Below are 21,074 nucleotides of genomic sequence, written 5' to 3'. Positions count from 1 at the left end.
ATAAACAGCCTCAGGTCGGGTCGGGCTCGGATCTCTTGGCTTCTTAAGGATCCAGTTGGTATGGGTGCAGTCCAGTCAATGTGGCTGCAAAGTAGACCTAGTAGTTCACTTGCCAGCAGCAGCCTTATCATCACATCCCAAGCCCCGGCTCATGCAGTTCAATTCACCCCCAGCTTCGATTTTTTCCATGAAGGCGAACAAGATCTCTTGATTTTCTCCCCGATTGAGACTGTGTAAAGTCTTCCTCTTGCCCAAAAGCCACTATTAAGAAACCGGGGGGAAAACACACAGTAAACGGTTTGCATTGAAAGGATATAGGGCCAATAGACCGATGCACTTTGTTAGGACACTAAATATAAACGCCAGTGAATGGAGCTTTGAATAGAGAGGGGGATTTTTGTGTGACCCTGTATTGGATTTTGCAGTTTGGCTCTATTGAACCCACACGGGGCCTCAGCGGTCCCGAAAGGGCAGTGATGACTTTCCAACATGTGGTGGATTACTGTGATGCATCGTGGCTTTGATTTTTAAGCCTGAATGTTTAGATTTGCAGCAGATCAGATGCAGTCTCTTCATTCCAAGGGGGTTGGGAAAAAAAACACACGACTATATTATTAGAGAATAAAAGGAGCCAAAAGTGTGCATCCATATGTGGCGTAAATTACGCACGTGTTTTGTGCATTTGTACATACATGATGTTTTGCCTATAAAATATATCCTACACCATGTGCAGGCCCGTTTTGACGCGCGGCGCAAGACGTGTGTTTGGGGTGCTTTTGATTCCCTCTCTCTCTCTCTCAGGTGTGTTTCTGTTTTTATGCAAATGAGTGATTAAAAAGTGTTATTGACAAAGTTCAGCTCTTTCAGTCATTTTCCAAAAAAAGCCTCACAGAAAGGAGTATTTTTTTTTACATTCTTTACATTTCCCCCGGAATCCGCAAACGCGGTTCATTCTGCGCATCTGAGGAAAAAAAGTCACCTGTTAGTGTCATAATCAATCAAATCCAGCTGGTTTTAACACGCAAATAATCATCATGGACGGAAGAAAAATAATCGTGTATTTGCTTCAGTTTAAAATAAAGAAAAAAAGGGCTGCGTTGGGGGATTTCTGCGCTTCGGCACGGAAACATTCATCTGCGGAAATCTTGTTTTTATAGACAAATATGACTTCTAAGCACTTGTAAGTATTTCTGTGTCCAGCCTGTTTGGTGTGCAGGAAGCGGTTGCCCATTGTTCTACATGTGATTTGGCCCTTGGAGAGAAACCATACAAAAGGATTTTTTTTCCTCCTGCGCGCATAGACCTCTGCGGCCGCCAGGGCTCCGTGTGCGCGTCATTTGCAATGTGGAGACTGTTGATCAACTCACTAATTACACTTCTCTCCTCTCTCTCCCTCCCTCTCCGTCTCTCGTTTGCTCCCTCCCTCTCTCTCTCTCTCTCTCTCTCCCTCCCTCTCTCTCTCTCCCTCTCTCTCTCTCTCTCTCTCTCTCTCACTCACATTCGCCCTCTCTCTCTCTGTCTCTCTACCCATTCCCAGAGTGCATATCGGGAAATAGACACACAAAGACATGCGCACTCAACTTAATCAGCCATTTTTTTAAACAGGGCTAAAACGATAATAATTAGCAGAATAAAGACATATCGGATTTTCATTTCCTTTCCTCCGTTTCCCGACCCCCGTCCACAAGAGAAACTGCGAGGCAGCCCGTCGACACGTCGTTTCACCGCCACCGGAACCAAAATAAGGGATAGCTCTCTAAACGCTTGACATTTGTGGTTTTACCCCCTTTTCCCAATATAAAGTTGGAGGATTATTGTAATTTTCCCTGTTTTTCCACGTTTTGATTGTCCACTTACCCGAGCCGCTGGATGTGACTGTTTTCTAAACCCAAGAGCAGAGAGAAGCGGAGGTGACGGCTTTGGAGGGGGAAGAAAGTAAGTTTTTTCCTTTTCCACCTCTCCCTTTAACTTTTATTGAGTAGTTTGGGGTGTGTGTTAAATTTAGGGGTCGGGTATCGATTATCTATCTCGCTGGTGGATCTTTGACATCGGGGCTGTTTGGATAACAGGTGCTGGGTGTTTTTTAGTCCAGAATAAAGGCGGATATCGTGATGTTAGTGCAACTCCGGCGCTTTGGCTTCAAATAAAAACGAGCGAGTGACAGTGTCGGAGGCGTTCTTACGCATGTGTCCGTGCTCTTACAGTAGGATATCACGTCCAGACCTGCCTTTTGCAAAGTTTTATATACGATTGTTGGCGAGGCTGTGCGGTGTGCTGATACACTGAACACCCCACGCTAGACAGGACGAGGCGAGCCGAGCGTTTCTCCGCTTTTGTGGCTTTGCAGTGCGGATACTGGCGTTGCCTTTCCAGGAGTCCGATCCCCTCGGACGGACATGTCCGCTTTGAGCTTGTTTCTAGTCGAGGGGTCCGTCTCGATGTTTCCCCCCACTGCCCGACTCCTCATTTCACTCCCCAACCTCCAGATATCTCACTCGAAGAGGTCAGTCGGATGCACCGCACCGCTCAAAGGCAGTTTTGAACACATCGGGTTTCGTGCACCTTCCAGGCACGGCCGAAGTGACTCGATCAGTCTCCCGACACGATCCCCCTCCGTGTGCATAAGTGTATATCTTTCGAAATAGCGGGTGTAACACCTGGTTATTACGGTGATCGGCGCAAAAGCAACGCATTTGCCGATCGCAGTCCATACATCTGTACCTGCTGCGCTTTAAAAGTAGTCTCACTTTACCGAGGCGTGGGTGGCTGCGTCGCCCAGGAGGGAGTGCGATCGTCGGGCTACTGATAGCACGGCGAGTCCCTTTAGAGCCAGCCAACTCCTGGCTCCTTTTTTCCCCCTTTAGCAGCGGCTTTTGACAGAGCAGATTGTATCCACACCGTTGCTCTATTGTCTTATACCGATATTAACGCGTTTTTATAATCCGCCTTCCATCCATTAGTCTATAAGTTCCATTTTCCACCCTCGGTCCTCATCCGCGTCCGTGGGTTTATAATTTCCTGATATAAATTGTCCCCCTCTCTCTCTCTTAATTCCCAGAGATGCGGGTCGCAACATCTTCTTTAAGTTGTCGGTTTGTGTTGTTGTGTATTAATTTCGAGGAGACAGAGCGCAGAGGTGGGAGTTCTCAGGTATTTTTGCGCCCTGATGGCTGTTTTTTTCGAGGTAGGCAGATAGACTTGGCTCGGATTGGGACGCGACAGTGACAGGGGGGACATCGATCGCACGGGAGGAAAAAAAAAAAAAAAAAAAAAAAGCAAAACATCAGGGCCAAGGGGCCAGTCAGTCTCCAACCCGGGTATGTAACGGTGTAGTGAGTGTGTGTGTGTGTGTGAGAGAGTGTGTGTGCGTGGAGAGACTCTGCACGCTCCAGCGGTGTATAGGGTAGGCGACCTTTTTACAGGACTGTCTCTGTTTCTGCACGGCTTTTCTGCCTTTTTTCAGACGGATCTCACAGCGACTTCCTCCCCTGAAAATCGAGCCCTTAAAAGCAGTTTTTCCCAAATGTGTTAGACTTTTAAAATTTGTTTGGATCGTTGCATTTTTATACACGTGACGTGAGCCAGTTTTTCAACCAAAATGCGTGATTTTCATTGGAATCACAAAACGGCAAATAAGGAGCGTCACCACCGCTTCGTAAACGAGAATTAATCAATTTTATTATTATTATAATAATTGTTAATTTTATTATTATTACAATATGTGAAGACGTAGGCACTTATTTCAAATTAAAAGCCAAATTTCATGGAATGATTTCTGTTTTTCTGTCAATTAAATGTAACTTAAATCAGAATCAATTTTAAAGATTGATAAACCACGAACACTCATGTATTTTGGACAGGATGGATCATCTCTCAGGCCATTTAATTGCATCTGCGTAGAAAATCCTACATTTCATTCCACAAATACAGCCAAGGCCTAACAATAATAAAAAAAAATTAAAAAGTGGAATTATGACAGGAGACGATCCTGTCTAATTGCAGCGAATTTCATCAGTTAATGATGCTATTGTCTCACTCTATAATAACACAATCTCTGTGTTATTTTGCTCGTCTTGCAAATGAGGGATTTTTTGAGGTTTATGTTTGCAGAAGCTCTGGCCCCTTGTTTTTGTTTTTCTGCACGGGGTGTCGTGGTGCTATCAAAGGCTGGGTGTGTATATCTCTGCATGTTAGTTAAGCAGCTTGTAACGTTCATTTTTACCCGTAGCAGTGGAGGGGAGGGATAAAAAAAAACAAAAAAAAAAACATATAGTGTGAGAGATGGGCAGACAGCCCTGGGAGGACAATAGCTGTTGGCTTGAAAATGCTTCTTGATTATTAAAAGCTAATGCATTTTCAGCATTGCAGCCTTCATTAAGGGTGCGGATGGAGGGGAGGGGGGGCGAGAGGGATGAGAGGGGTACTGGGAGGAGGAGAGGATGGGAGAGGGAGAGGGAGACAGGGGCTGAGTCTGTCCTATAACTCCTGGGCCCAAGACACATGCAGCTAGAAGATTGGCTCGGGCCTCTCCTAGGGGTCGACAATGTGTCATTTCCACCCGGCTAGATTGCCCTCTGCCTATCTGATATTAATGTGCAAATCAATATTTCAGGGATTAAATTTCCCTTCTTCATTTTTTATGGTTTCTACCTCAATAAGTCTCCCGTCTAATAGAGGAGGCTGGATGATTTAGAAGCCTTTGCTGCAGAAAGAGAGAGGGAGAGAGAAAGAAATAGAGAGGAGCTTTGCAACAAGGCTATCGCTGCATTTTAATGTTCTTCTTCGTGGATCCCCCATAGGCCCTTAGTAAGGAGGGCTATATCGCTGCTTTACAGTGTAAAGACAGCCAATTTGGCTAAAAAGGCAGAAAGGGAAAATATGAGTCCGGTTGAATACTTAAGACGCTGTGGTAATCCGAGTAGCAGGTATTAGCGAAGGGGAGCTCCCCCCCCCCCTCAAACACACACACACACACAGAGCTACATCCAAACCTGCATTACCAGCCGTCATGCTCGAGCGAACAGTATAGCTTACTACACGCCGGGCTGCTATAACAATATATATTTTTTTTCCTCCTCTCTTTCTCCTCCGCTTTTCGCCTTTTTTGCATGGAAGCACATCGACATCCATTGGAGAGATTTACTCTCCTGCGTAATAACATCTGGCGTATGTGTGTGATAGAAATGAATCACTCTGACACAATGACCTGTGTATGATTATTGGGGAAGGGAGGAGCGTATTACCATAGTCATAATGCTGCATCTCATTGAGAGTCAACTAAATGAGCTTGGACCCTTTGACTCCCCATAGACATTCATTAAGGGACAGTGCACACAGAGGCGTCTGTCTGCCGATAGGTGTGTGTCTGTGCATGTGTGTTTATTTAATCCTCCTTCCTGTACCATCTGGTGCGTGTGTATGTGCGTGTCCAGCAGCAGCACAGTGTGAATCCCCCCCCACACCATACACAGCTCCCCCCCCCCCCCCCCGCCCCATTCAGCCTTTGCAGCAGAGCAGAGTAGACTGTTTTAACATACCCTTGATAGGGAGAGTGTCAGCGAGTGAAAACACGAAAAGAGAGGGAGAAAGAGACAGAGGAAGAGGCACAAAAGAGCTCTAATTGTAGCACGACCGCTTGGCTTCCTCCCTGATTCACGGCCATTACGATGTGAAAAGCACAACCGCCTGTCCTCCATTATCAAAACGGCAGGCCTACACACACTCTCACATCCATACACGCATACTCACTGGGGGGAATCATGTAGATTTTTTGTCTCTTATCTACGGCTCAAATAACTGCTATCATTCTGGTCACCAGCTTTGAGGAGATTCAATATTGAGCATATCCAGCATTCTCCTCACACGGATGATGGGTGGTTGAATTTACAAAGTAAAAAAAAAAAAAAAAAATTAAAAAATTCTTCGGTTGCCAAGCTGGAGCTGTGTAGTTACAACCCCAGCCAAAGACACATACACAAAAGCAGTGTTTTGCACCAATCGTATTTGACTTTGATGGGCCAAGTTGTCTTTTTCAGATTCTCTTTTACACTTCTGCCTCTTTTCATAGATGGTGTTTTATGCAACATGTATTATGCAACTGTTCAAAGCATGTAGTTTTTGATGCAAAGAGCTTTCTAACAGCTGAATATTTTAGATGGATCAAGGTGTGATATTCTCTCAGGTTATGGAGTGTGTGTGTGTGTGTGTGTGTGTGTTTGTGTGTGTGTGTGTGTTCGAGAGAGAGAGAGACCGGGGTGACGGTCTGCAGTGGTTAGTGTCAGGGTCTCCCGGCTCAGCAAGGCCTGTAGGGGGAGAAGCTAAGAAGTCCGCAGCAGCTCAGCATTATGTCTCGGAGAGGGGGGCTTCCTTTGTCAGCCCTGGGGCACCACCGCTAACACACACTTTCTCTCTATCACACACACTGAGCGAGAGGCGGAGGAGGGTTAAAGACTTGGAACGAGATCAAGCCCCTCCGTAGCTCCCGGGGAGGGTGCTTGTGAATATGCGAGTTTTAGTGTAATTAGCACTTAATTATATTAACATATGCAAATTGTCAGGCGGAGAGCTTGTACCGCCGGTGGGTATCGGCTGAGATACAAGTGACTCCATTGTACCACCACGGCAGAAAAGAGAATAATGGGTGTGTGTAAGGCAACCAGCCAGCAGCCAGCCAGCCAGCCAGCCAGCCAGCCCCCCGTGCTAGCACATAACCAGCTAGCTCATTTAAGTCTCTGGCTGGCCGCTTTGCCAAATTTCATTAGTCGCCATGACGACCTGGCTAATTGTGCTGACTAATGTCCCCTGATCTGTCGTCAGTCGGGATGGGTGTACATCCCACCCCCCCCAAAAAACATGAGAGGGATAGAAAGAGAGGCCCGACTGTCCAGATTAAAGCAGCACACAATGACTCCTATTTACACACGTTCCGCTCGTACAAGCATTTGCATATTCAAAAATACTCTGCCATCTTTCCTTGTCTGCTCGCTGTGTGCGTTTGCATGCGCGCCTGTGCACTGGCAAGCCCGTGCGCATGTGGCAGCAATGTGTCGGAAGGGACGACAACAGTTCAGTTGTGTGTCAGTCTGCGAGTGTCACATGTGTGACACACTGCTGTCTGTAAAAGCGGGACTGGGACTGCGAGACCGGTGCGGCCCTGTGTAGCGACATAGCTGAATTTGTTTTTGATTATTGTACAAGGCTGAGATTCTGGCAAAGAGAAGCCGGGGCCTAAATAACAGGGACAAGGAGCGCTGCCTTTGAAACTTTCAGCCCTTCTTTTCATTCCATCCAAATATCTAATTACAACACATCTTTATAGCTACCCCCAACCAAGCAGCAGGACTTTCTTTTTAAGGGGGAGGGTGGACAAACATTTAATTTTCTGTGCTTCCCGCTAGCCAAAGGTGGATAGAGATTGGGCCTAGTTGGTGCTACTAGTACTTGCATGCTAATCCTGTTTTTTGACAGGAACGTAAACTGATATAATTGCTTTTCAGAGGCAGGAACGGCGGTTTATACAAGTGTGAAAGCACGGGAAAGGGGATTAGCATTATTTTGCATAATGCTGGGCAGGCGCTGAATGGGGCATTGAACGCTTGACTGGGTGACAGAGATGAAAGAGAGATGAAATGCTCTACCCCTCTTCTCTCTCTCCCTCCCTCTCTCCCCTCCAGTCCCTCTGTCTCTGGCCCGCTGTTGCCGGCAGAGGACTGTGTTTGCTGGAGAGGACCCCGGAAACACAAGGCTGGTGTTTTTGGCTGTTTGTTCGGATGCCAGCAGATGGAAGCTGTCATGTGAGCCAATATGTATGATAATAGAGTAACCGTAGAGACTGGTAAACTTCAGGCACCCTAAGCCTCCATGTATATACTAAACTGCATCCCTAAAGCACTGAAGTGTGCAATTATGTAGTGGATGGATGTGGCTCAGGTAGCATTTACATGGAAGGAAGGGAGCGGCTTTCATGGATCAAATCAAACTACACTGTTCTTACATTTTCCTTTATTGAGATGTTTGCTGAGGATTTGGTCGGATATCGTCTGGGTAGAGAGGACTGTAGACTTGTAAGGCAGGTGTGTTTTATGTGAATGCCTGCGTGTGTGTGTGTGTGAGTGAGCTCGGCTGGTAGCGGTAGGAGGGGGCACCGGGGTGGTGACGCAGCTTTAAAATTGCCACCGTGACTTCCACATGACCCGACTCGACTTTGTGAGTAATTTATGATCAACCGTCATCATTGCCATTGCATCTGGCGTATGGAAATGATCCAGGGCTGAGGGAGGGCCGTGAGGTTTGGGCAGCGGAGAACATGAACGCCACAAAGGCCGGTGTGGCCTGTTTTTGTTGTCTCTCATTGGACAGGATCCTCTTTCTTTGACCTTTTGCACGCCTTCCCTCGCCTTTCATATGCTAATGCCGTCCAGACCCGAGGAGGAAACGTGCTGGAGCTGAGCGGAGGAGGACAAAGACTCCCTCTCTCTTTCTCTGCCTCCTTTCCACGCTATATCTCCTCCTTTCTTGCCTCTTCCCCTCTCAGCAACTTGACAGACTTTGGCATGAAAGGAAGTTGAGTGCTTAGCGGATGGGAAAGGTGGGGATGGTGTTCTCGCTGTGACCTGCACCACCTGTGAGGATCAAGTGCGCTGCAGCGATCCTTGGTTATGTGTATGTGGAGTGTTATTTTGAGTGGCCCTTGTAGTGTGTGTTGCAGATCGGTAATCGTTGGTTGAGGAGTGATTTGTTGCTTCTCCAGCGGAGCTAGTCGAGTTGTCATACAGAATCTGTCTCTGTCAGATCTGCCAACTCTATCTCCTTACAACCAGTAAAGTCCTGTCTCTGGCGAGGTAAAAGGATACTAATATAGTTACTACAACCCTCCCCTAACATAATACTCCAGCGCACCACTGTTGAGCATGACGTGGTTTCGGGGCTCTTTTGGCTCTGTTATGGGAAGGGGGCATGTTATCTGTAGGAAATGTAATTTTTGTCCTCATTGAAATCGTTCATTATTGAGCGCGGTTATCTAAATGTTTTTGTTGCTGTTGGTCCTGCGCCAGTCAGGATTGCGTTACCCTCTCTCTCTCTCTCTTTCTCTCTCCCTCATTTCTCTCTGTCTGTCTCTCTCTCTCATCTCGCCAGGCCTTCATCAGTCTCTTAAGGGAAAATAGAAAGAAGGGGATTTTTCCTCTTCCCTCTGTGCTCCGTCCCGTTCTCAGGCTCTCTCTTGCCTATTTTGCATCAGCCATCTCATACAGGATATTAGCCATGGAAAAAAAACATGGGTCCTGGGTATTTCATTTAGAATAATATGTTTATTCTTTTCATTTCAAAGTGGAAGTGGGGGGATTTCGCAGGGTGGAGAAAGAACAATCGGGGCCGTGTGTTCGAGGACTCGTTCTGTTTGATCTGAGGTCCTGTGGGCCCCGGGGGTGGCAAAGATTCTCGGGTTTAGGTGAAATAAAATGGGCTGTTGAAAAAATGAGGCCTCTCTCTTTCGCTCATATTATCTCACTGATTTGCCTTCTCTGTGGATCTCTGTTGGTTTCTCCGTATCATGTTCTCTGTTGCTCTCTGTCTCGTCTTTCATTTGCATCTCTGGACGATCTTTTTTTTCTCTGTGGCGTGGCGGTCAGGTAGGGAGGGGAGAGCAGTGATTGGGCACTTTGAATGCGAGGAGAAACTCCCTCCTCGCTGATATTTCTGAACTTTTTACTTTATTTCTGTACATATTTAACTATACTTTTATCGGCGTAGACTTTAGGCGGCAGTTACCTTTCAGACCGTGACATTGCTTGTCCTCAATACGCCTTGATGCAGTCACTATGAAGGACACTCACTCAGCCCTTCAGGTCCATGTGAGTGCCTCAAAGCCCTCATCTTACATATTCAACAAAGCATTCGGCAGGCTTTTTTGTTTTAGAAACGTTTGTCCCTCTTGTACTTACCAACAAAATAATGCACAGTACAAAAGGTTATATGCCACATTTTATCGATCGCTCTCTGAAGTATTTTCATAGCTGTAAAAGCTGGCAAGGTAAAAATCAGAACCAAAGAAAAAAAAAATATGCACGGCTACCTCATCCAAAGAGAAGTTAAAAAGACGAGCTCCGAGTTAAGACGGGGGGGAAAAAAAAGTTGATGAATGACTAAGTTTCTCCAGGTTTGAGAAAAGATACACCACAATAGCACAAGACGTCTCATGACAAATGATGCATTCTCTTCCTCGTTGGCCAAAGACAAAGGCGGGGATTGAAAAAGGCTGAGAGCCCGGTCACAGGACATGCTCATTAATAGACCTTAAGAGGAAAAAAAGGAGGAATAAAAAGAGAGTGATACTGTATATCTGGGGGAATTAAAACAAAATCCTTCCAAGATGTCTGTATCAAATCAACCTTACTATTTTCCCTCCCTTCATGTATATTATTTGTATGTGTGTCAGCGTCTGCACGCGCCTGTGCATGCATGTATATCTCATGTGCGACATGATTGGCATTCGGTATTCCTGAAGGCAATAGCATGTGGATATCAAGGCCATTGGCAGGGCTCGTCAGGGAATAAGTGGCTAATTAATTATGCATGACTTGTGGGCTTAAACAAACAGTGTAATGAGAGATGAGACGAATTTACCAAGAATTAAGCTTTAGTTGCATGGAGACCTTCTCTATTATTATTATTATTGTTATTATTATATTTATTATTATTGTTATTATTATTTACACTCAGATAACGGCACAAAACGTTTCATACAATTTCAAAGATTTTAAAAAGGCAACACTAAATATGAATATTTCTCTGTGCTGTTTTCTAACTACGGGGATATATGAACGGTTAAAAAGAAACAAAAAAAAAACCAGAATCTTTTCTTTTCCGATGTAGGTCTCAGTCTGATCTACTACAGGCAAGCAAGCATGCGTCTCCACAACTCCCCTGAGGAGACTCCAGCCAACACTATCCCTCTCAAACCCCTGCCTCCTTTTTTTCTGGCCTGGCACCAGCCAGTGGAATAATCTTTAATTATTTGCTTTTAAAAAGAAAAAAGAAAAAAATAAGACTCCCTTTTTTTTTCTGTGACAGTAAAAGAAGAAGAGCAGAGCAGGCGTAGGAATGTTCTTGTATATGAAATTGTAGGTATTAACAGGGCCGGTTTTGTCAGCGGTTTCACTGATGTATCAGCTCTCTGCCCCTAGACTAAATAAAGAGGGGAGCTTTTGCCGTGTTTCATCCAGGCTTAGATGAGCAGATATAGGAGGGCTTCGGAGGAATTGTTAAAAAAGCAAAGTATGCCTGAAGAATGGACCTCTTCCTTAACACAATACCTAAACAAGTGTCAAGATGTGGTGATGGATGGTCCGGTGTTCTCTTCGGCTTGTCAGAGGCCCTCCTTATACCTTTTTGTAATAGAAGTGGCGGCCGAGATTTTATTCAAAGACTCCAGCATATTTGCTTATACCCTTGTTTAAGATATATGTCATTTCAAAAGTAAGATACGGACTACATCTGTTTGAAATCGGCTTTGCTTTGCCGTAAGAATAATGTGTGAGCGCATGTGTATGTTTGAGAGTGGGCAGGGGAAAAAGAGAGAGAGATATTGCTGACTCTGGTCTTCAGCTGCCTTGTCATTGACCTCCACGCTCCCCTGGTTGTCACATTGAGGGCAACGCAACACACATACGCTCACATACTGTACAGAGGAAAAAAATGCAAGAAAGAGAGCTTCATTTCATTTCAGTTAACAGTTAGTACAGAGTGAGAAGTTTTTTTTTATCTTACATGTTAAGATTTTAATATGTTGCGGTGTCAGTTATATCTAATAGCGGTTATTTCCTGCAGCGAGCAGTAAGGTAATGGGTCCATTTCATCTCGGCTCCCTCTCAGCGGGCTGGCCCTGGATTTGCGTGACATGGTGTTTATTTGATAAAGGAATATTGTGGTGCTAATCTAAAACCACGCTAATTACATCTGACAGTTGTTTGTTTGTAGTGAAATCCAATTAAAATGTACACTTTTCAACTCCATCGCTCATCCACCCCGCCGCCCCCCACCCCATTCTCTTTCTTCCCTCCCACGGTAACCAGAAAAAGAGCCTATGATGGCATAAATAACAACTGTGCTTTCCTTGTGGTTTTTTGTGAGAAGAGGGCAAACTCACAACAGCTGTCAGAAAAAGGGGGTTTGTTTAAAAAGCAAATGGCTTTGGTCTAAAGTTCATTTGGAGACCTCTCTAATTAAATAGAGAGCCAAAAGCTTAAGTTAATTAGTAATTCCCTGGGTCCAGAAATTAGACCTGTCACGAGCATTCGAGCTCTTGGAAAGCCAAAAGGTACGTGTGCACTTGTGTTGTGTGTGTGTTTTTCCACAAATCCCTCACTCCCTGCTCCCATCTTTACACAAGTGTGCCTAAATGCGAAGTGCGTTCATCTGTGCTTTTTTTTTTTTTCTTATGTGAGGCCCCGCGCATTTTTTGTGTCGAAACTGCTCGAGACATTAATGGTCTTTTTGTGGCGTGTCAGAGAAGTGCTCGGGAGATGTTTAAGAGAGGGGCACATAGCTCGTGGCGTCAGTCAGGATACCTGCCCTATGATTATGTTTATGAAGATAATAACAGGGCTAGGGTCCCGCCGAGTACCGTCTTTAGAAAACAGTGGGGGTTTGAACTTTAAACTTTATTGTTACTCCTTGAAAAGAAGTGGTGGGTTTGGTCGCCATGTCCGAGAAATGTCTGTACAATTAGCAAGGTGTCTCTGTGTCTTAAGTGCTAACTGTGAAAGCAGACCTTCTCTTCTCTTCTCTTCTCTTCTCTTCTCTTCTCTTCTCCTCTCTTCTCCTCTCTGACCTTCTCTGACCTCTTCTCTCGTATTTCGCAGTGTAATTGCACAGATAAGCACAAGTTATGCAAACATAAATCAGCTGACTTTAACGCAAAGGAGAGACAAGATGTCCCTACCTGTTCAGACCATAATAGACTAATGATAGCATTTGAGACAGCCGGCAGCCACACTACTGTGGTGCAATGCATTGACTAATATGTACCATCCTATCGCTGCCTGTACTACATGCTTTTTGGTCACTTGATACTGATAGGCATCTTTCACCAAATAGGGAAACATTTGTGACATTTTTTCCCCCTTTCCTTAAAAGGAATGAACTTTAGGCAACAAGTAGCTGGAGCTGCTACATTAGTTTGAAGTGCTTAATTATAGGTTCCAAAATATCAGCAGGACTTGGTGCTCTTGCAAAACTGATTTCGGGGCTGGAAAAGTACTTAATGTTTTAAATTTCTCACCGCTGTGCCTGTGATCAGGCAAATATTTTAAGAACGTATCAAGCTATTTTTGCGTCTGTAAAAAAAGTTACACAAACAAGTTGTTTCACAAGTTATCGGGGATTAAAACACGCGTAGAATCTGAGGCCCGTGGTAGTCGATACAGTATAACCAGCCGTTTATATTTGCCAGGTGGATGTGAAATGCCTGCGTCAGAGACTGCTCTCTGTGTCTGTATGTCTGTGAGTGTGTGTGCTATCCTTGACTGACGTGGACAGTGTTTGCTTAACCTCTTCTGCGCTGCACTACCACGGCCTTGTCAGTTTAAGTGTGTGTGTGTGTGTGTGTGTGTGTGTGTGTGAGAGAGAGAGAGAGTCCAGCAATGGTAGCTTTCATTTTTCATGTTCCCAGCAGTATTTTTTCTAAACAAACCTGCTGAGAAGCAGAGTGAGAGAAGGAGAGGGGTCTGAATCAACACAAATGAGTGATATTTGTTGTTTTTTTCCTGGGGTGGTATATAATTGTGTGCGTCCACACACACCAATGGAAAACACACATTTTAGAGACCAGATTTTTTTATCTTTTTATTTTATTTTGCAGGCTTTGTATTTAGCAGGATTATTAATTTCACTTGGCAAATAATCCCACCCTGCCACCCACTTCAACTTGCTATGTTATTGCAAAGAGGAGGAGGAGGTGTGTGTGTGTTTGTGCGTGTGTGTGTGTGCGCGTGTGTGTATGGCCTCATGCTTTTGCCTCATCCAAAGGATAAGGCAGTGATTTATGTAACATCTAATCCCTTTCATATTGTGTATGTTGTACCTTACAAGAGCATGATGAGCAGGCTAGATTAATATTTATTTAGCACAGGCAAATCAAGGATTAAGCAGTCATCATTTTAGCACTAATCCATGTCTCTGGTGAGATGCAGAGACAAAGAGAGGCAGATTACTAAACACATAGCGCCGCAAAACCACAATTAGTTGGCGACTTGCTTTTCCTCGACTGTGCAGAAAAAAGAGATGGACGCTGGATGTGCTTAAACACTCGCGTGCAAACTTTGGCTCTTGCTTCGCCCTCTCTCGCTTACTTACCTATTGTTGTCAGTGTTTGTCCGCCTCTCCCTGGCTTTTCACTTCTCGTTCTCACCCTCCTGCTCTCTTCAAAGGAACCCCTCATTGAAATTAGCAGTGGTTTGTCTGATTCACTCATCTGACGTAAATGTGTCTCATGATCTTTCCACTGTCCGAACACACATGCACACACACACACTGAGACGCGCACGCACGCACGCACAGACACACATGCAAGAGCAATGAATACTTCTTTCTTAGCACCAACCACGTGGGAGAGGGACAGTTTGCTTATACTGTGCGAGTCTTTGGCTGTGTGTGAGTGTAAGTGTGTGTTACAAGTTACTTGGGAGTCTGTAAATAAAATTACATTCTTTACTAATTGAGTTAAACTGCTTTGCTGGAGATGTGGCAAAAAAAGATGAAAGCTCCCTGTGTATGTTTTGTGTTTGTACGTTGTGTGTGTGTGTGAATGTGAGTGTGTAGGGTGGTAATCTAGTTAGCTCTTAGCACTCTCAGGTGGTAGCCAACTGGGATATTGTGTGCGTGCGTGTGTGTGTGTGTGTATCGCTGTTTGCTAGTTCAGTCCTCAAGCTTTCAGCATATGCAAAGTGTCAAACTTAGCCTTGCAAAACAGATAATCAAGAGCTGGAGTCTGAATAAAAAAAAAGTAGCGCATGTGTATGAGTGGATTTGTGTGTGTGTCTTGCCTGTAGGGGGGCACCCCTCACATGGAGAGCAACAACAAGGAACAGCAAAGGGGCCAAAAAGAGCATTGGAGAGCTGTTGCAGTGTAGTGAGGGGTGATTTTAGAGGGCAGAGGAGGGGATGTGGGGTGGGGTGGGGGGGTCCAAACCAGATGTGAGAGCGATTGAGAGAAAATGAAAAGAAGAGAGATAAATAAAAAGAATGAACAGACGAGTCGTGCTGCGATAGAGAAAGACAGGGAGAAGCACAGAGTGAGAGAATGCCATCCTCAGTTCCCCTTTGCCCTCCTTCCTCTCTCTCACCCGGCCACTGAATGTTAATGGCTTTTCTGCCTCACCCCCCACACATACACACGCACACACACACATATACACATACACCAACACCCCCTCCTTCCAATCCCTCCCCATGGACACTGGCGCATTGTTTGTGGCAGTGCTTCTATTCTTTCAAACTTAATTACCTTCTTGCCTTTTGTGGCGTCGGGGGCTGGAAGTTTTGCTCCGTGGCAGTGGAGGTCGTCACACATTCTTTGGCGGTGCATTCCCTTAATCTGAGGTGGGTGGGGGGGGTCGGGGGTGGTGGAGGGGTAAAGAGAAGAGTCTAGAGAGTGAAGCTTCAACCAGCATGCGCTTCTAAGGTGGTTATAGTCCCCCCCCCCCCCTCCCGTGCACGTGTACGCACGCGTGCACAGTCATAATAGTCAGGGCATAGGCTGCCCTTTGTTTGTGCGGTTCATTTCCAATCAACCCTAATTAACTAGAGAGTGTTTCCAGATTGCCGGCAAAAGAAAAATCCCCACTTTTTTTTTTTTCACTCCCCTCGGTCTTTGCTGTTTTGAGTTCGAGGAAGGGGAGTAGAGAAAAAAATGGAAGCATTAGCTATGTAGATTGGCTTTGCCTTTGATGCTGGAAAAAATCTTTAGCAAGGGCAGTAAGTGGTGACTGCGACCCAGCAGTGTCTGACTGTTTATTTTCATGTTTCAGTTTGAGTTTAGTTTGAAATATTGCCTCTTCAAAGGCACAAGACTTGTGCATATATTTAGACTGGACTGTGTAAGCCCAAAGTCCATTTGTGAAAATGTTAAATCCAGTCAAAGTTGTCTTTAATCCATTAAACTTTGTCTCTGTGAAACTGTACAAGCAGCAGATAAACACTGACACTGACCTAGGATACACATCCAAAGTATCATAATGAAAAACTACTTAGCAGAAATAAATTAAACCGGGCTCTAAACTCAATCGGATATCCTCGAGTCTGCGAGCTGCTTGCCTCCAAGCAGTGACTGGAGGACTTGATAGATGTTTTCACCTCATCCTGATTGAAGTCAGGATAAGGGCTGGTGTAATCTGATCCTAAATCAGATTTTAGGACCCATCTGTGGCTTGAGTGATATGATTCTTTTGTTGCTCTGAGAGGAAAGAAGAAGACAAACACGGCCCCTGGGTCAACTATTTGTTCTCACCCGGTCAACAAGTTTGTTTTTGCATACTTGAGTATTTTTGTTTCCTATGACGCTCACACCTTGCAGTTTATTTCCAATGTTGGCCAGATTTTTTTTTCTTTAACAATGACATATCAGGTAAGGACCTGAGGGCAGTTGGGTGTATGTTACCTGAGCGACCAATGAGACCAATTTACTTGTCATCAACCTGAGGCATAGAACCTGCATACCTGCTCTAGCATAAGAAAAAAAAAAGCCACTTCCGTCCTCTACATTTCTCCTCATTATCCTGATTCCCCCTTCTCTTGTCTCCATTCTTTCGCCTCCTTCTCCAATCTGAGATCATGGCTCATATAGGCATCGTTCTGAATTTGATTTGCCAAAAGGCATTTTTGCGGAGTTGGTAATTTGTCGAACAAGATTCCTGTGCTAAATGGAGTGGCGCTCGCTTTAGGTGTCTGGGCCGCGCCTTGCAATAATGATAAGGTGTCTTTTGGTAATGAAGGCCTTCGCTCATGAGGGAGACACAGGGGAAGAGGACAGGCGGACAGAAAAGGGTGTGTGTGGAGGGGGGGGATTGGGGAGATCTACTGCATCTCCTGTCTAATATTACACCTCCAGGCAACAAACAAGGGCTGCATGAAAACCCTTTGTGAGGTTAAGAAGTAAAGAAGACAAAAAACACTTGGTCACGCAAACGCCCTCCCCCCTCTCATCCTTTTGCAATTTTCTCCCTCCGTCCTTTCTTTTAAGACTTTAAACAGAGAGCATTAGGCCCTCTTCTGTGATTGTGTGCATATGCGTTTGCGCACGCATGCGTCGGCGCTCTTTGATGGCAGCCGAAGCTCCTCTCGCATTGTGAGGAAGGAGATAATTCCCCTCCTCCTTCATCCACTTCGTTTTTCATCCCTCCGTTTCTGCATGGCAACAAATAAACAGGTCTAATTAGACCAGAGTAGGCCTATTCATGGCACTGACAGTGGGAGATGGATGCAGGGGCTTTCACAGCGCCCTTCGCCTTTGTCTTTGGCTAACGCTCGGTGACATTTTGATAGAAGATTTGGTGTTAGACTGAGGGGCCACATGCCGAGAGAGGGATGACCTTCCAGGAGACCTCAAGGAATGGACACATAGCCATAGTCTCACGCTGTCTCCTGACTTTGTTGTTTGACTTTGCTAGCTTTTCGTGGGTCACCTTAAAGCCTCAGCCTGGATTTCAATTCACCGGTTATTAGCTGTGCTCACATATGTGTCCAAACAGTTTGACAAGTAGAAGGAAAATAACCATTTTCGAACTCAGATGACCACATCCCAAAGCACAGGTCGGCCTAATTCCAGTGTTTACAGAACTTATAAATATTCACAGCAGTATTAACAGCACAGTCTGCCCTCGCATTCAAATATCAGACAGTTAGTGATGAAGAATTTGAACCCGACAGATCCCTGTGTAAACAAAGAAGACAGTGTGGCGACACTGCAATTACAGGTTTGGCATTTAACAGGCGGCATCTCTGGCTAATGCTTGATAGTGTGACAGGAGGTCAAAAGCAGGAGGAGACTCTGACATCACCGAGAGCTCAGTACCTCAGGTCTGCACCGAGGACATCTTGTTGTAACATGTCATGTATTATCGGCACATGTATTACAGCTGCTTATCGTTGAGAAAAGTTTTGTATTTGAAGAAGAGATTCTACCCTCTGACTTCTGTGTGATACAGGATCCAACTTCTTCTTCAAACCGGAAGCGCTTTAAGAATAACCCGAGTCAGAGAAGGAGGAGAAAAGCTGGGAAAGATGGAAAAAAAAGTGGAGAAATCCCCCTCTTTAGTCTGCCTCTCTGTCTCTCAGGGAGCTACTGAAAAGCAGATGGAGGGATAGAAAAGGAGAGAGGGAGAGAGAGAAGAGGGGGGAGAAAAACAATAGGCCAAGGAGTCTCTCAGCCCCCTTCTCCTATCAGAACTAGCAGTGTCCAAACCAGGCATTCCTGAGCTATTATTTGCCTCTCACTGGATCTGATCTGCCACTTTAATTACCTTAGTGTATGTTTGTGTGTGTGTGTGTGTGAGAGAGAGAGAGTGAGAGCCTGTGTCCGTGTGCATGCGCGTGAAAGCAAAGGGGACATGCTTAATTAAAAAACAGAGGTAGGAGCAGCTCAGGCCACCTCTTTTGTTCTTCTGTTAAAAGAGGGGAACTGTTTCTGCAGTGTGGAAAAACCTGGGCTTCATTGTTAGTTTCTCTCTCTCTCTCCCTCTTTATGTATCTGTCTATCTATCGCTCTCTCCCTCAAATGAAAGTAGTTTGGTTGGTTAGCAGAGCGAGGGAAGCCAGTGGGGGAGAGAGCGAAGAGGTTTCTTAGCTAGCAGTAACATGATCTGCCTTAAAAGAGGCAACAGTGAGCACTACTGCTGTGAAAGGTGCAAAGCCTGGGGAATGGAGCAAAACAAAAAGAAGCAAGGCCGATAACTTTTTCATCTACGTAGTCTTGAGACAAGATGTCCGATAATCAGCTTTTATAGAGCTTTTTATACATCTTTTTCATATTGATCTGTGCAAGTCCAAAAATGTCAGTGTCCAAAATGTTACTTTGAGCTCTGAAAGGTAGAACAGTGAAAAAAAAAATGCATTTGATAGCAAGAGCAGACATCTCATTACTTCTCCGTCCAAGTATGCTAAATTAACACATGCTGAATGGATCAGTATGACTTCAAACGCCTACACCGGGCTGCGCTGCACCGCATTGCTCTTTTATAAGAAAGGTTGGGCTAATTTAAGAGCTAAGACTTAAGTATTTTACTTAAGATCCTGTCTTCTGAAAGCTGAAGACGGCTCTACTTTTGATTCCCCACATGTGGGTCAATTATAAAGAAACATTCAGACTCAGTGCACTCGCAGAAACTCAGTTTATATAGATTGTATGATATATTTTTATCTCCCCATGCTAGTACCAAACAAGCACTTTAGGCTTGTGGTTGCTGTACTTGTATTTTGTGTTCACCAGGCTTTCCAAGCTGTTTTCCACTGTGATGTGTATATTTTCCACAAATGGTTATGAAAAGAAATGCACCCCAACATCTCGTCACATAGTGTTACTTTGTTAGTCAGAGCTCTGTTGGTGGCAGAGTTAATGGGTTTAATGAGAACCACAGATAACAAAATAATGGACAGTTGCGTTATTGTTGGCAGGCAGCGCACGTGTAAACAGCTGCTAACCTGTTAGCATTAGAGGTGATATGTCAGTGCCAAGTGCTTAACACATTGGCTTATCCATAAGACATAATTCCATACTTAAAGTGTTAGGAGATGCATAATTCATAAACCTCAGTGTTTTATGTCCGAGCTACAATTCAAAGGGGTTGCTCCCCAATGAAATAAGCAGTGAAATGACACCACTGACAAGTAGTAAATCCTGTCGTATGTGTCGCATTAGCTCTCAAACCCACTGCTTCTGAACAGCTTTACCCTCAATCACGTTTAACACATGCCTTGGTTTCGAGGGACACCAGTGGGAAAAAAAAAATGAAATATGTATATGTTTGACTGCAGGAGCGAGTCCAGTGTGTTGTTTTGGCGCTAGGTGATAATAAATGATTTATGGTAAAAAGCTAAATGAGCTGCAATTTAAGTGGGTGGAGAAAAGCCTTTATTTTATATAATTATTTGCCCTACTGCCAAATTCATCGTGTTTTCTTCTTCTGTCATACAGGCAGTGCAGCTACATGTAAAATTAAGACATTGTGGTGAAACGGGCTCAGTGTGTGTGTGTTTGGGTTAATACCAAGCATTCTTGTGGCATGTCACATATTTGGCCTGTTTCAACTTCTTGCTTGTTTAGAATGCAGAGCTAATTGCTGCTAATGTCTGTGCAATTACAAGTGTGAGTAACATGCAGCCAGGTGTGTTTTTGTATGTGGGTGTATGCGTGTATAAAACAATAGTTGTTATCTTAAGGAACTGTGCCCTTGGCTAGAAAATGTCATCCACAAAAATATCAGATACAGGGCTATTTTTCTTTTTAAATGTAACAGTCGGGTAGAGTTTACTGCGTTAGGACAGCAGGGATTGGTATCACTCACTGACATTTTTGCACGGCATTAACATACATCTAAATTTGTGAAAAAATAGCAATGTTTGCTCCAGAACCATGCTTTAACCCTGACGGTACATTGCCTATAGTGAGGAGGTGATTTTGTCATATACATGTCGCACATCTTCCTCTCGCATTTTGCCACATCAATGCTGAACGGATAAGCACTAAAATTCATTTTCTGCTCCTTGTGATTCTGTCTTTAATCTCCCAAATAGAGAAACAGAAACTGAGTGAGACACAGAGAGAGAAAACATAATTTCTCTTTTAATCTATCACTAGGCTCCATGGAATCATCTCCGGGATATGTCAGATTAGACCTGATTATAGCGCGTGCACACACATGCACCCACAAACATACTCACACACATGTTTGATTTCATTCCTCACGCTTTTACTGTCCCTCCCACTGGCTTTGTTTAGCCCTGGATTGTTGCGGATTAATCCTCTAATTGCTTTGTAGCTTTGTTGTGAGAGAGAGGGAGTGTAGAAAAAGAGAGGGAGAATT

At 44.7% G+C, this 21,074-nt stretch overlaps 1 protein-coding gene across 5 annotated transcripts in view; it reads left to right on the top strand.

Moving 5' to 3' along the window:
* Window positions 1-21,074, top strand: part of zfhx4 (zinc finger homeobox 4) — a 95,174-nt gene that overhangs the window by 11,507 nt on the left and 62,593 nt on the right. Inside the window, exon 1 of one of the 5 annotated variants that reach the window (XM_084340480.1) lies at window positions 1,609-1,935. The exons of 3 other annotated variants lie outside the window; for them this stretch is intronic. The gene's annotated coding sequence lies outside the window, so the exon portion shown is untranslated. Of the gene's footprint in view, window positions 1-1,608; window positions 1,936-3,283; window positions 3,318-21,074 lie in introns of those variants that run through there. One more of the 5 variants, XM_084340484.1, reaches the window with a different exon arrangement.

The sequence above is a fragment of the Pagrus pagrus genome (assembly GCF_965226575.1).
Source record: "Pagrus pagrus genome assembly, chromosome: 20".
Taxonomy (NCBI): domain Eukaryota; kingdom Metazoa; phylum Chordata; class Actinopteri; order Spariformes; family Sparidae; genus Pagrus; species Pagrus pagrus.
Note: the sequence above shows the minus strand (reverse complement) of the source record. Positions and strands in the feature narration are given on the sequence as shown.